Source organism: Phocoena phocoena, chromosome 7, assembly GCF_963924675.1.
Source record: "Phocoena phocoena chromosome 7, mPhoPho1.1, whole genome shotgun sequence".
NCBI classification, from domain to species: Eukaryota; Metazoa; Chordata; class Mammalia; order Artiodactyla; family Phocoenidae; genus Phocoena; species Phocoena phocoena.
Window position 1 is genome coordinate 104,045,324 of NC_089225.1, and position 15,909 is coordinate 104,061,232.

Consider the following 15,909-nt stretch of genomic DNA (forward strand, 5'->3'; position numbering starts at 1 on the left):
TATATTTCCCCTTATTATTTTTTCTATGCATGTATAATTTACAAAATTATCAGACTGTATAGTCAGTTGTGAGTATTGTTAAGTGAAAAAGCAATCTGTAGAAGAGAAGGTGAATAGCAGCATTTTGGTCGTATTTATGTGTATATCATACGTTAGTACTCTCAGGTCTGGGCAATATATGCCATATTGTTGATATAAATAGATTCTCTCTGGAAGTAAAACACAGGAGACTTTTACTTTGTAAGCCCTATGTTACTATATTCCCTGAACTTTTTGGAAAAACTATGGGTTTCCTTTGTAACCTAAATAAAGATAAAGAGCCAAAAAAAAAAAAAAGACAAAGGATAGAGGAGGCATAATGATCGATAAGGAAAGACACAGTATCGGTGGGATGAGAATCCAAGAGGCGAGGAGGTAGGAAAGCCCAGTCCTGACTTACTTCTTGAATTTTCTGAGTAGTGAGCAAAACGGGGTTTTAAAGGCGTAGTCTAAACATTTGTGCTCTTTTGTTAGAGAAGGTATTTTTATCAGGGTTGCTTTGTAAGGATGTTCAGGTTGTGCACTGCACACCTTCGGGGGTGTTTATTACACAGCCAGGGCCTCCTGCAGAGGCCCAAACTGCAGTTTTCTGAAGGTGAGGTGCACCTGTATGAGGGGTGGAGCCATAGAATGCATATTCCTACAACACAAAGTGTGTCTTTTTTACTCTTTTTTTGCAGTATGTAACCCAAGACCACATACCATTGAGTGTTCAGAAGATGGTTTTTATAATGTCAATGATGGAAGTGTCTTTCATTCTAGCCTCTACTTTAAAAACAAATAGAATAGAAGCTCAGTTCACCAGTCTCACCCAGACCACACTTGGGCAGTGAACATGCGCATTTCAGATTCAGGTGTTTGTCTGGCTGTGCCAGAAGCCCACCTTGCACCTGCTGAAAGGCTTGGAGTGAAGAGGACAGGCTGCAGTAGAGATCCAAGGTCCTCTCTCCCCGAGACAAGGTGTGCGAGTAAGGTGAACAGTCTTACCCTGTGATTGAGAGTACGGACCCATCGAATGGGTATATTTGTACCCTCACACAGCTTGCATATGTGAGTGTGTGTGTGTGTTTGTGTGTGGTGTGAATGGACAACACACACACACACAAAATATGTGGAAGATGGTTCAAAAGGCAATACATTGGCATATGAAGATGCTAAGAGGGCAGCTTCACGCTTCTACTTCATAGTCTACGTGTCAGTTTATGGAAATGCCCAGCCCCGTTAGAAGGTAGAATTTTCTGTCTATGAGCTCTTGAATTTGAATTGTCTCATGCCTGATTTTTGTTTTCATTTTCAAAGCTCTGAATTAGTAGCATCTTCAAAACATTCTGGACATTCACGGCAACTGGGCATGTTTGTTCTCCCTCCCCCTTAATACTGAGGTCTTTCTGCCAAGAGCCATAAAGGGCTTCATTTGGCTGCGCTTTAGCGGCCCTTGGAAGCCATGTTGTCAAATGCATCATAGACACTAGAGGGCGGTGTGTTCTCAGGAGTCAACCTGGGCGAGGGTGAGCCATCCACCCTCTGCAGGAATGTCTGACTTAACTCCTGGACCTAGAAGGGACCCATAAAAAACGTTCGCAAGGGGCAAGATTGGCCTCAGACCTAATCAAAGAGGCCCGAACATAAAGTCAGCGTGAGGAGGCAGCCTGGCAGGAGCTGGGAGGAATTCTCATCCTTGTGTTTGAAACCGCGGCTGTCTGCGTAGCAATCTAGGCTCACCATGGTTGTAATCAAGACATGGCCTCTGTGGGGATATTCAGAAAACATAGACTTCACGACTGCAGAGAATCTGCCGCTGTCTTGATCCCCGATCACAGAAAACATTCTGAGAAAGCCCCTCATTCATTTGAGGAAAACTTACCGAGCACGTGTTATGTGCCTGGCATGAGTCAAGGGGCTCAAATGCAGCCCTGAGTCCGACAGTGCCAGCCCTGCCCTCCTGAAGCTTACTTTCCAATAGGAGGGAGGGGTGAGCAAGCAAGGGCACGAATCAGTAACCTCAGTCACATAGTGTCCCATCCTGTAGCTTCTTTTCTCTCTCAGCCGCTCCCAACCAGCGCTGTCTACATTATCTGTTTTTGTTTTTCTAATTGAGGTATAGTCGATTTACAATATCATATAAGTTTCAGGGGTACCGCAGAGTGATTCAATGCTTTTATAGGTTCTACTTCATTTATAAAATAATGGCTATATCCCTTGTGCTGTACAATATATCCTTGTAGCTTATTTATTTTACACACAGTTTGTACCTCTTAATCCCCTATCCCTATCTTGCCCCTCCCCATGGCCGTCTCCCCACGGATAACCGTTCTCAATACGTGTGTCTGTTTCTTTTTTGTTATATTCACCAGTTTGTTTTATTTTTTAGATTCCACATATAAGTGATAACATACAGTATTTGTCTTTCTTTGTCTGACCTTAAGCATAATACCCTCCAAGTCCATCCATGTTGTGGAAAATGGCAAAATTTCATTCTCTTTTGAAATTCCATTGTGTGTGTGTCTGTGTGTCATACAGGTTGCTTCCATATCTTGGCAATTATGAATAACACTTCTGTGAAGATTGGGGTGCATGTATCTTTTCAAATTAGTGTTTTCATTTTCTTCAGATATATACCCAGGAGTAGAATTGCTGGGTCATATGGTAACCCTGTTTATAGTTTTTTGAGGAGCTTCCATACTGTTTTCCACAGTGGCTGCACCAATTTACATTCCCAACAACAGTGCACAAGGGTCCCCTTTTCTCCACATCCTAGCCAACATTTGTTATCTGTGGCCTTTTTGATGATGGCCATTCTGACAGGTGTTAGGTGACACCTCCTTGTGGTTTTGATTTGCATTTCTCTGATAATTAGTGATTTTGAGCATCTTTTCATGTGCCTATTTGGCCATCTGTGTGTCTTCTTTGGAGAAATGTCTCTTCAGGTCTTCTGCGCATTTTTAATCTGCTGGCTCGTGTTTTTGATGTTGACTTGTATAGCTGTTTACACATTTTGGATATTGATTCCTTATCGGTCAGACCACTTGCAAGTTTTCTCCCATTCGGTAGGTCGTCTTTTCATTTTGTTGATGGATGCTTTCCTTTACTACACAAAAGCTTTTAATTAGGTTACATTATGCATTCTTATTCTGAGAGAGAGTGCAAGTCACACATTCAACTCCCAAGCATGGCTGCAGGCCACATTTTTAGAGATACCATCTGGCTGCAGTTGATCTGACTGTTTAGTGGAGAGTGGGGATGGCGACAACCTTCTACCAAATGAAAGGGGATGATGGAAGTGTTCAGTCTTTGCCGTAGAGGTGGTCTCTGGCCTCCCCTATTTGCATTCAAATGATTTGGGGGTTCACTCAACAAAGTGAACAATGCTTACTCCCTCTTGCATGGAGCTGTCCCTAACCTATTTATCCAGCAGCAAACTCTGATGCCTCGCATCCCATACAACATGGAACTTTTGGGGGAGATCATGGCTATTTCAGATCCCAGCCCTGTTTTATTACATTGCCAGCTTCTTCGTGTCCTAGAGTCTGCTCGGCCATTATCTCTTTGAAAAATTGGGATCTGAGGAAATGAGAAGCAGGCTACATCTCTTACATAAACCACCCCCCGTCTCTTACCCAGATAACACCCATTAGATGGTAATACCATGAACCCTCCCCATGAAAACCCTGTCATTGTACTGTGAGTGGTGCAAGCACAAAGCCCATAGGGCCGTGTGATGCCCAGCACCTCGCTGTCTCTTCTGAGTTCAAGTTTGGGGTGTGCATGTTCAAGTTCGGGGTGTGTCATTGATAGCATGTGGCTCGCCTTCCAAAAAGGATCAAAGGGCACAGCAAAAACAGCACATTAGCTGTGACCTAATACATAAACCTTGCACATTTCTGCCAAACAGTCCTAGGAAAGCGCACCTCTCTCCTCCCGCCATGTGTTACAGCGGGCAGCTCTGCTGCTAATCCTTTCCTCTACTTTCTGTCGCATCTCTCGATCTTCCAATTTTTGGGACAGCGGCGTTCACAGCTCACCCCTGGGGCACTGGGAACCACCATGTGGTGAAAAATGCATTCTGACAGCACTGTGTTTCCAACCAAAATTGGGACTCAACTTTTGTGTCCATCAGTTTGGAAGAAATGAAAAAAGACACAGTTAGTTGGAAGAGGATGAAGACTAGGTGCCATGACCCAAAAGTGGGTTGCTTACTTGAGTAAACTGACACTTAGAAGGACGATGTCATTCTAAACACGTGTCGCTTTCTGGCTGTAGCTCAGCTTCCGTGTATAGTCCAAATTCTGTCAGACGTGCTTTTTTCGTCTGTCAGCACCGTGTCTGTTGCCAGGATTCTTCTTTCTCTCCATCAGGCATAATTTTCAGACTCTGCCTTTCCTGTCAGAGAAAGTTTAATTCATCATTTTCCTCAGTCTTTGAGAGAATTTCTTTAGAAGAAAAGTGGTGGGAGAGTGACTTCTTGACAAAAATAAATATATAGCTTTCTCTTCATGTGTAATAAAGAGTCACTTCTTTTTGAGTAGGTAATCTGTACACATGGTACAAAATTCAAAAAGTTCAAATGTGAGTATGGGGGGAAGCTCCACATTCCCGTCGCCTGTTTCCCAGGGACCTGGCTCCTCTCAATAGAAGCAGCGTCTTAAATCTTCCTGGAGATGATCTCTTTATAAATCGGCAGAGATATTCTCTGTGTGGCTTTTGAAAGTATCTTCTTCTAAATTCAGGTGCATTCTGCAAGCAATGTATAAAAGATACATTAAAATACAATGGATGTACCGAAATGGTTTGTCCAATGAAAGCCCTGAGGCTAGACCACATAATTTGTTTGGTTTTTGTTTTAATTGCTTTAACAGAGATGTGACTGAACTTGTAATCAGTCTGGAAATCTTTTAGGTACCCTGGAGTCTGCTACGGCATTTTTCTATTTTTTTTTTAATTTTATTGAAGTATAGTTGATTTATAATATTGTGTTAGTTTCAGGTGTACAGCAAAGTGATTCAGTTATATATATGTATAATAGATATTCTTTTTCAGATGCTTTTCTCTTATAGGTTATTACAAAATATTCACTATTGTTCCCTGTGCTCTACAGTAAGTCCTTGTTAATTATCTATTTTATACATAGTAGTGTGTATCTGTTAATCCCCAACTCCTAATTTATCCTCCCCGCCCCTTTCCTCTTGATACAGCATGTTTCTTATCCCTTAATATCCAATTCATCACTTCTTAGTTATGGCTATTAGTCATACCCCTTTGAAATGGAGGGAAGGGCCTCAATTCTCAAAAATAAGGGAACAGAGCTTTTTAAGATGAGTTCTTTTGTTATTGAAACCTAGGGAAAAAGCTAGCTGGAGATCCACCTGATCGTACTCCAAGAGGGGACTCTTGGTCACTAAGGGCATATTAAGAGGCCCAGGAGGGCTTCCCTGGTGGCGCAGTGGTTGGGAGTCCATCTGCCGATGCAGGGGACAGGGGTTCGTGCCCTGGTCTGGGAGGACCCCACATGCCGCGGAGCAGCTGGGCCCGTGAGCCATGGCCGCTGAGCCTGCGCGTCCGGAGCCTGTGCTCCACGGCAGGAGAGGCCACAACAGTGAGAGGCCCACGTACCGCAAAAAAAAATAAAATAAAATAAAAATTACAGGAACAGTGACAAGAGGAAATGTGAAGGAGGTAGTTAGATTCATGGGCAGGAGCTCAGAGAAGGGGTGTGGGCTGGAGCTATATATTTGGAAGTCTTCATCTTATAGAGGGTAATTGAAATTGGGGGTATTGATGAGATCACCTTAGAAGAAATGATATAGCAAGAAGGGAAGGAGCCCAGCACTAAGCTTTAAGACAGTCTAACACTGAGTGGCTGGAAAAGGGAGGAGGTGCCAGCAAAGCAGAGAAGGGCCAGCCAGAGAAATAAGAGGGAGTCCATGGAGTGTGGCCTCACTAGAGTCCAGGGAGGAAAGGCTCAATAGGAAGTCACCTGCGTGAACTGACACTGTTGAGGGACAAGAAAGCTGAGGCCATGGGTGACCTTAGGAGAGGTCTTAGATGGAGTGATGTGAGTGAGAGTCCAGTGAGAGCTGGCTAAGAGGGCGTGGGAAGGGAGGCAATGAAGCCAGTGGAAACCAGCCATCTGCAAACCTGGGTCCACAGGCCAAATCTGGCCGCAGGCCTGGTTCTGGAAAGTTTCACTGGAACACAGCCACCTACTCAACCACATACTGCTATTTTTTTTAATTTAATTTAATTTAATTCTTTTAACATCTTTATGGGATATACTGCTATCTTTTGTGGGCTGGATTGTGTGTGTATTCCCCCCCACCAAAATTCATATGTTGAAGTCTGAACCCCCAGTATCTCAGAATGTGACTGCGTTGGGAGGTAGGGCCCTTAAAGAGGTGATTAAGTAATGTAGGCCCTGATCCAATATGACTGGTGTCCTTGTAAAAAGAGGAAATTAGGGTGCAGACAACAGAGACAGAGGGATGGACGGTCATGTGAAGACAGCGAGGTGATGGCCATATACAAGCCACAGAGGGCGGCCTGAGAAGAAACCAACACTGCCGACATCTTGATCTTGGACTTCCAGTCTCCAGAACTGTAAGAAAACAAATTTCTGTTGTTTCAGCCACCCAGCCTGTGGTACTTCATTATGTCAACAGTAGCAGATTAATATATTATGTCTGGCTGTTTGGGGGCTACGATAGTTGCTAAGAGTTGAGAAATTACAAAGGTTGGCAAAATGGAAAATATTTATTAGCTATTATTTACAGAAAATGTTGGCTGACCCCTGTTGTAGACAGCAGTTTCAAGGTCACTGAACTGGTCCATTCCCAAGTCAGGGTTTGCACCCAGCTTGGCCCCCATGAAGCCCGTCCCCCGTCCCCCGGCGTGTGCTGTCTCTTCTCAGTCAAGAGAGTGGAGTCAGCCGTTTCTTTCCTTTTCCTCAGTTCATGCTCTGTCCCATGGGCAGCTGCTGTGGGGAAATGCTGAGTCATAAATAATTCTTACATTAATGGCAAGGCAGCCAGAAGGGGAATGTCAGTAGGAAATGGTATTTCAAATAAGTGCAAATTTCATAATTCAGCCAATTTCTTAGACTATTTCTCATAGCAATTTTGCCTTAATTTGAAACAGGTGGAATGTTCAATGTGGAAGGAACTTACCTTTCTTTGGACCTTTGGCCCAGGTATAGATGTGATATAAAAATGAAGGCATTCTTCCTGCCATTTAGAACAGGTCAAATGGACCAGAGCAAAGAGAGGAGCCACGGGTCCTCTTTACAAAATTTGACCTTTGTATCTTTAAATCACCCAATACACTTATGATCCTGTGACAGCCTCTATTTGAGCTTATAATTGAAAGGCTCCAGGAAGCTTCGATTCCTACTAAACAGAATGGCTCATCAGTGTAATATTATCCTTTCAGGGATATATCACACACGTCTGCCCTCACCACCAGCTTCATTCCCTGGAAGGACCCAGAGAGGCAGGGGCGGTGGGGTGTGTGTGTGTGTGTGTGTGTGCGTGTGCGTGCACAAATGCCAGCGTCCACAAGGCCAGGCTGCTGGGGTCAAGAACAAGGCCAGTCAGGTGAAAGCTCCCTCCCCCACTAGCACATGAGGCCCTGAGGAAACTCGGGCCAGCTCTTCCCAGATCTGCTTTTTCACGAGAAGCCGGAAATCCAGATTTGATCTGAAATTTCCCAATGTCTAAATCTTGGCAATGTATTACAATTTTTTTTAAAAACCACTCAGGCCAGACTTTTTTTTTTTGTCTATGGGCTGGATCCAGCCATGGGCTCCCAGTTTGCAACTCCTGCCCTGGCCAGGCTGTATTGCAAAGTTGAAGGTCAAAACTGCTCTGAACTCACGTGTGCTCGTCATTACCAATTTCAAAACCTTGCTTCTGGGTGGGGTCTGCACATGTGTGTTTTTGTGGCTGTATCTGACCCATCCAGCCTCATACCCAATTTCTCTCTCTCCCCTTTATTTCTGGAGACTGAAATTCTTGGGGTTCTCTAAGCTGCTGTTGCAGGAAATGTCAGCTTCTGAACTGCGTGTTCCCAAGCAAGAAATCAGGCTGAGCTAGACCAGCAGGAAGGATGCGACTAGATTTTTTCTGTCACCCTGACAATGTTTTCTAAACCTGGAGTGAGGTTTCCTGACTCAATCTCTGTCGCTCTTCACATCAGAGTTGCCAAGGAACAGAAGAAAGGATACTAAAAATATAAACTTTGTCATCTCTCTGTTCTTTTTCCTTCAAAGCTTTTCTCCACTAAATGCCTCTACTCAACTCTTGAATCTCCATTTGTTTTTCTTGTTTGTTCATTTATTCGGTCGCTCATTAAACATTTATTAAGCAAGTGATATGTGCTGGTCACTATGTTAGGTGCTGGGAAAGCCAAGATAAGTCAGACCTGGCCTCTACCATTGAAAGGCCTATGGTGACATGGGTTCCCAGATGTCAAAAGCTAAAGTTTGTCTGGTGACCACAACTCCTATATACATGACCCTTCTCCCTCGCCATTACCTCATAGGTCTGATAAATGTGGCTTGGAAGGGTGGAGGTGAACAATAGACACTAAATTAAAAGGGAAACCATGTCTCCTCATGAAGGTGTGGCTTCCAATATGCAGCACGAAGTAGACCTCACACCTTCCCATTTCAGTATCTCTAAAACACGTATACTTACTGATTTCATGGGAATTTAAAAAGCTTTATTCAAAGAGCATAACAGGATAAATAACAATTTAAAAGGAAAAGAGAAACCATGGGGCTCCTTAGGAGAAAAATTCATCATGGTGGATACCTGTAAACCAAGAAATTATTTCAGCAAAGGCGTTATTTTACTTTATTTTAATTTTTATTGGAGTATAGTTGATTTACAATGTTGTGTTAGTGTCTGCTGTACAGCAAAGTGAATCATCCATACATATATATTTATCCACTCTTTTTTAGATTATCTTCCCGTATAGGTCATTACAGAGTACCAAGTAGAGTTTCCTGTGCTCTACAGTAGGTTCCTTTCAGTTATCTATCCTATATATAGTAGTGTACATATTGTCAATCCCAATTCCCAATTTATCCCTCCCTAGACTTTATTTTTTAAGGCAGTTTTTTATTTACAGCAAAATTGAGCATAAGGTACAGAGACTTCCCATATACCCCTGCCCCTACATACACACAGCTTTCCCCACTCTAAAAATCCCACACCGTTTTGTTAATTTGTTATAATCAATGAACCTGCACTGACACAGCATTATCACCAAAAGTCCATAGTTTACGTTAGGATTCACTTTTGGTGTTGTACATTCTATGAAAATGTATAATGACATGTATCCACCGTGATGGCATCATACAGAATAGTGTCACTGCCCTGAAGATCCTCTGTGCTCTGCCTATTGGCATCATCTTTTTAACTTTGAAATGGTTAAGAAGAGGCTCATTAAAATGTTTGTAGCCCAAGTAAAGAATGATTTGATCATTTTAGGAAGTGAACCGGTTGGCATCACATCAGAGTTCAGGGAGAAACTGCAGATTCTGATATAGGAACAAAGAAGATTTCCTCCAAAGGTTACTGAAATTATTCAATAGCATTAGGCAGTTAAGCTTGGTGAACAGCTTGCGAGGGAGTAGTGAAGCCAGGGAACTCCATGGAATGAGTACGTCCCCTCCAATGCCTTCTCCCAGCATTTACCACTCAAAATACTTGGAAGCCTTAGTGCTCAACATATCGACAATCCTATATTTTTTCAAGAAAGATAATCCTAATTTTTAATTCAATTTGAAAGTCCTTGTTGCAGTGAGTAACAGCTATATTTGCTGAGCAGATTTACCAGGAAAAAAAGGGATCTTCAGTCCAAAGTCTACTGGATTTATATTTTAGGAGATCTCAATTAAGAAAAATCTCCTCCAAAAACATTTACCAAACAGCTTTTATATTAAATGTGTGGGTTCACATTCTCAACTGTTTACAAATGCATCAACTTGGATTTTATTTTATTGTCAAAATAAATGTCTACAGATTCATGGTTTGAATGGGCTTCCAGAAGTGGGATAGATAGTCTAGGTTTGACTTCAGCCTGTTCCATTTGTGACTATTATCCAGAAAGAAAGTAGGTCCTAAATCTGGAGTCACCTGTCCTTGAGCCTATACCTGACCCAGTCAGAAAACGGAGGTGTGTCAACGGCCTGGGGAGGAAAGGACCTTATATAAAATTAAAAGAATAGTGTAGGGCTTCCCTGGTGGCGCAGTGGTTGAGAGTCTGCCTGCTGATGCAGGGGACACGGGTTCGTGCCCCAGTCCGGGAAGATCCCACATGCCGCAGAGCGACTGGGCCCGTGAGCCATGGCCGCTGAGCCTGCGCTCTGCAATGGGAGGAATGAGATGAGACTGGCCAGGATCATCACAACCCTGGTCCTTGACCTGGAGACAAGGGCAGGGTTGAAATCTTCCGACAGTAGCTGAGACACGTCTAGAGACCCCCAAGATACCAGAAGGGAGAGGAACCAAGAAATAAGGTTGATGCCCTGCACTGCCATGGGTAGGAAGGGGAAACTGAGGTAGTGAAATGCTGTATTAACAATTACTGTGAGAATTCCCTAGTGGTCAAATGGTTAAGACAATGCACTTTCACTGTGGAGGGCTCAGATTCGATCCCTGGCCAGGGAACTTCCTGCAAGCTACACGGCATGCCCCACCCCCCACCCCCCCCAAAAATTACTGCAAACTAATTTGTACCGAGGTGATCACTAAAGCTATCTTCTCTCGGCTCCAAAGCCAACATTCTCCATTCTGCTTTGTTATTCTGGGGCTGGGTATCTGCAAACCACATTTTTGCTTTGGAGGTGGCTCCCTGTAAAGCTGCGCCTATGGGGGGATTCTAGGGGGATACTGCAAGGAGGATGGAGAAGGTCATGCTCCCTCCTGACCGCTTCCTGCTCCTGGGGGCAGCACCTCGGCGACGCTTCTTCACCCTGGCAGCAGCAATTCCTGCCCATGGCAACTGCCAGATCCAGTTTGCGCTATTTTCAACACTTACAGAGCTGGTCTCATCACATGCCCTCAGAGACATCAGCACCAGCCAGCTGGCGTCCTTCTTTGAGGGTTGGTTTGCAGCTCTGTGGGGCTTTTCCTCCAAGCATCTAAGTTTCGATCATTTCAGCCTCTTCTCTTTGTTCTCCAAGCCCTAGGGGTCATAGCTGTTTCCTACAGTTGCTACTTCCCTGATAATTTGGTGCTATCTTTTTGCCATTTCTGGTTTCTAGTCCACAAATTTGTACTTTGTTAACAATTAAGCCCTCTCAATTCAAATATTTCTTAACTGGAACCTGACTGACTTACTCTTAAAGTTTGCTCTGTTCGTGTATTCATTCAACAAGCATGTAATCAGTTCCCACTGGACGCCAGGCGCTGTGCTAAGTCCTGGGGATGCTGAGATGAATAACCCAGACAAGCTCCTTGGCTTCGTGGGGAGAGAGATATACGCAATTAACAAGCATGGGGAATCTCTTAACGCACTTCCGCTTACCGCAGGGAGAGATTTAAACTCTTAATTTCTAATGTAAATGGTTAATGCTCCTTTAGCTTCTCAATGAATTTATAAAATTGAAGTAGCCATTGCTTTCCACATCATCATAAACCTCACTGATGGTTACCCTTGTCAGGCTGACAGCCATGATGCCAAACGCTGTGCTCCCACTTGTGGAAACCCACACTGATCCAGAGTCAGTTGTGTTTGCTCCCAATCCTGTGTCTGCCATTTTTATTTATGTCTCTGATTACATTATTCAATGAAACCATATGTAAAGCAATAAAACGTAAGTGCTCAAAGGATGAGCATTGTTTTATAAAAACTAAATTACGTGGAGGTTACAAGCAATAGTGACGCAAGAAGGTATGATGTGTCCGAGAAGAGCATTTCATCTCTGTGTGTTCTTTCTAAAAATCCATAACTCCAGGGTAATCATGAGAAAAACATCAGATATTGGGAGACATTCTACAGTCTATTTTATAGTCTATTTTGTCTGATAATGAGTATTGCTACTCCAGGTTCCTTTTGATTTTCATTTGCATGGAATACCTTTTTCCATCCCCTCACTTGCAGTCTGTATGTGTCTCCAGATCTAAAGTGGGTCTCTTGTTTCTTTTCTTTTTTTTTTTTTTTGGTACACGGGCCTCTCACTGTTGTGGCCTCTTCCGTTGTGGAGCACAGGCTCTGGACAAGCAGGCTCAGCGGCCATGGCTCACGGGCCCAGCCGCTAGGCGGCATGTGTGGATCTTCCCGGACCGGGGCACGAACCCGTGTCCCCTGTATCGGCAGGCGGACTCTCAACCACTGTGCCAGCAGGGAAGCCCTAAAGTGCGTCTCTTGTAGACAGCACATATACGGGTCTCGTTTTTTTATCCATTCAATCAGTCTATGTCTTTTGCTTGGAGCATTTAATCCATTTACACTTAAGGTAATTATCAATATGTATGTTCTTATTGCCGTTTTGTTAATTGTTTTGGTTTTGTAGGTATTTTTTTCTTCCTTTCCTCTTTTGTTCTCTTTTCTTGTGATCTGATGACTCCTTAGTCTTGTGTTTGGATTCCTTTTTCTTTGTTGTGTGTATATCTGTTATAGACTTTTTGGTTTGTGGTTACCATGAGGTTTTGATATAGCTGTCTATAAATAAACATGATTGTTTTAAGTTGCTGATCTCTTAATTTGAAATGAATTTCAAATATCCTGCATTTGTACTCTCTTCCTCTCACAATTACTAGTTTAGATATCATATTTTTGTGGGAGACACTCTACAAATACCTGGCCAGTACTTCTAAAGACTGTCAGGGCCATGAAAAATAAGGAAAGACTGGGATTTCCCTGGTGGCGCAGTGGTTAAGAATCCGCCTGCCAATGCAGGGGACACGGGTTTGAGCCCTGGTCTGGGAAGATCCACATGCCACGGAGCAACTAAGCCCGTGCGCCACAACTACTGAAGCCTGCGTGCCTAGAGCCCGTGCTCCGCAACAAGAGAAGCCACCTCAATGAGAAGCCCGCGCACCGCAACGAAGAGTAGCCACCGCTCACCACAACTAGAGAAAGCCCGCACGCAGCAAAGAAGACCCAAAGCAGCCTAAATTAATTAATTAATTTAAAATAAAATAAAATAAGGAAAGACTTAGAAACTGTCATAGACCAGAGGAGACTGGAGAGACATGACAACTGAATGCAATGTGGCACTCTGGATTGGACCCTGGAACAGAAAGAGACAATAGAAAAAGTGGTAAAATCCAAAGAAAGCCTGGAGTTTAGTTAATAATAAATGTAGCAATGTTGGTTCCTTAGTTTTGACAAATGGAGACGGTAAAGACCGGGAGAACTGGGTGAGGGGTATTCAGGAACGCTCTGTACTATCTTAGCAATTTATGTGTAAATCTAAAATTACCCCCAAATAAAATGTTTGTTTAAAAAAAAAGTACTAAATTACACGCTTTGGAAGATTAGATAATGATGGGTTGCTTTTAAACAATGCTGTTAAATTAGGCGTGGGCAAGACTTAATTGGTAAAATTAGGAAATTAATGGAAATGTTTTTTTCAATCTTGCTTTACAAGTTTCCTTATGTTCACGGTCCACTTTAAAGAAACTGAAACTGGAAATTGTAGATAATGCTTTATGGATATAGTTTATGTAAGAAAGATGATGCTGAACTTGAATCAACAAACTTCCATCCAGGATGATGGTCTTGTCTCTAGGTTAAAACCACGGTAAATGAACGTGCCTTTATTTATATTTTCACAAAAATATTTAACATACACTTATGTCACTTTTTATGATTCCCCAATTTTAGTGTCTAACTTTTAATCAGCTTACCAACTACTGGTGTCAATTGTGTCAAATAAGGCTGCTTCTACTAAAAACTAATAATCACAGGCTCTGAATGGCGCTCTAAAAGATACAGGCAGGGTGTAAAGAGTGACGAGGTAGGGGGTGGAGGGCTTCTTGGGGATGTCAGAGAAACTCTGAGGAAATGACATTTGAGCTGAGGTCAGAATATGGCTTAGGGAATTTTGGTTGACAGAGTTTAATGAGGGAGAGAGTCATGCAAACAAATAAATGCAACAATGTCAGGAAGATGGATGCACTGACTGGAACAGGGATGGGGGAGGGGGACAGAGGGGAGGGTGCTCATCAGAAGAGGCTGCCAAACAGCTGTGCTTTGGGAGAGAAGGCGTTTCCCAGATAGATGCAGGAGGGAGCAGAGTGATTTCAGGCAGTGGGAGCAATATTAATAAAGCACAGAGGTGTGAAACAGCCTGTTCTGTTTGGAGAACTATACATAGCTTTATACAGGGGAGTAATGCGGTCAGATTCACATTTTTGCAGGAGTGTTTAGCAGCCTTGTTCCTTAAAGTGTGATCTGAGAACCAGGAACTTCAGCATTGCCGAGGTGCTTGTTAGAAATGCAGCATCTCAGGCCCCTCCCATACCTGCTGAGTCAGAATCGGCATTTTAATAAGGATCCCGACGACTCAGGCGCACATCGCACATCGAAGTTTAAGAAGCATTGTCTAGAAGATGGGTTGGAGGCGTGCGTCCTGGACTCAAGAGAGGATTTCAGAAAGTATCATAATAGTCTGGGCAAGAGACGAAGATGCCCAGAGGTAAAAAGCATTAGCACCGAGGAAGGAGAACAGATGTTACAGAGGTTTAGGGGATGGAATTACAGGACTTGGGGACCAATTTGATGGGCTGGCATGAGGGAGGTGGGGTGCTCACGTGTCCTTTCAGCAGTGGCCTGCCGGAAGCAGCAGGTGATCCAATTGTAAGTTTACATTGCCGTCACTAAACATTAAATACATTTACAATAAAATTAATTTTTTTTTTTTTTTTTTTTGGTACGCGGGCCTCTCACTGTTGTGGCCTCTCCCGTTGCAGAGCACAGGCTCCGGACGCGCAGGCTCAGCGGCCATGGCCCACGGGCCCAGCCGCTCCGCGGCATGTGAGATTTTCCCGGACCAGGGCACGAATCCGTGTCCCCTGCATCGGCAGGCAGACCCTCAACCACTGCGCCACCAGGGAAGCCCAATAAAATTAATTTTATTAAAAGCAATGGTAACACATTCTCAGAAGTCATCACCTCAATTATTTTACTAGATTTTACTGTTCTCCAAGATCTGGAGGTCATGTGCATCTACCATATCTGTCTGATGGACTTACCATTTCATGGTGCGCTTCTGCGTCTCTCTTCCTGACTCCATCACTGATGTCACCCTAGTAGCTAGAAATCCACCATGGTGGGAATATATAAACACAAAAGTTGGTCAAAGCTACAAATTAGGGCTCAATTTGTTGTTTTGTTGATTTTCTAGCTCAGGGGTCACCAAACTTTTACTATGAAGGGACAGATAGAAAATATTTTAGGCTTTCTGGGCTCCACAGTCCCTGTCATAACCATTCAGCTGTGCTGTTGTTGTGTGGAAGTGGCCATAGACAATCATAAAAGATAACTTTGATTGTGTTCCAATCAATTTTTATTGATAAAAACAGGCAGCAGCCAGTTTTTTTGCTTTGGTGTTTTTGTGTGTGTGTGTGTGTGTGTGTGTGTGTGTGTGTGTGTGTGTTACGCGGGCCTCTCACTGCTGTCGCCTCTCCCGTTGCGGAGCACAGGGTCCGGACGCACAGGCTCAGCGGCCATGGGTCACGGGCCCAGCCACTCCGCGGCATGTGGGATCCTCCCGGACCAGGGCACGAACCCGTGTCCCCTGCATCGGCAGGCGGACTCTCAACCACTGTGCCACCAGGGAAGCCCTTTGCTTTGGTTTTTTGACCACAAACCATAGTTTGCCAGTTCCTGCTCTAGACTAGAAAGTGATACAGAAAGTGTTAA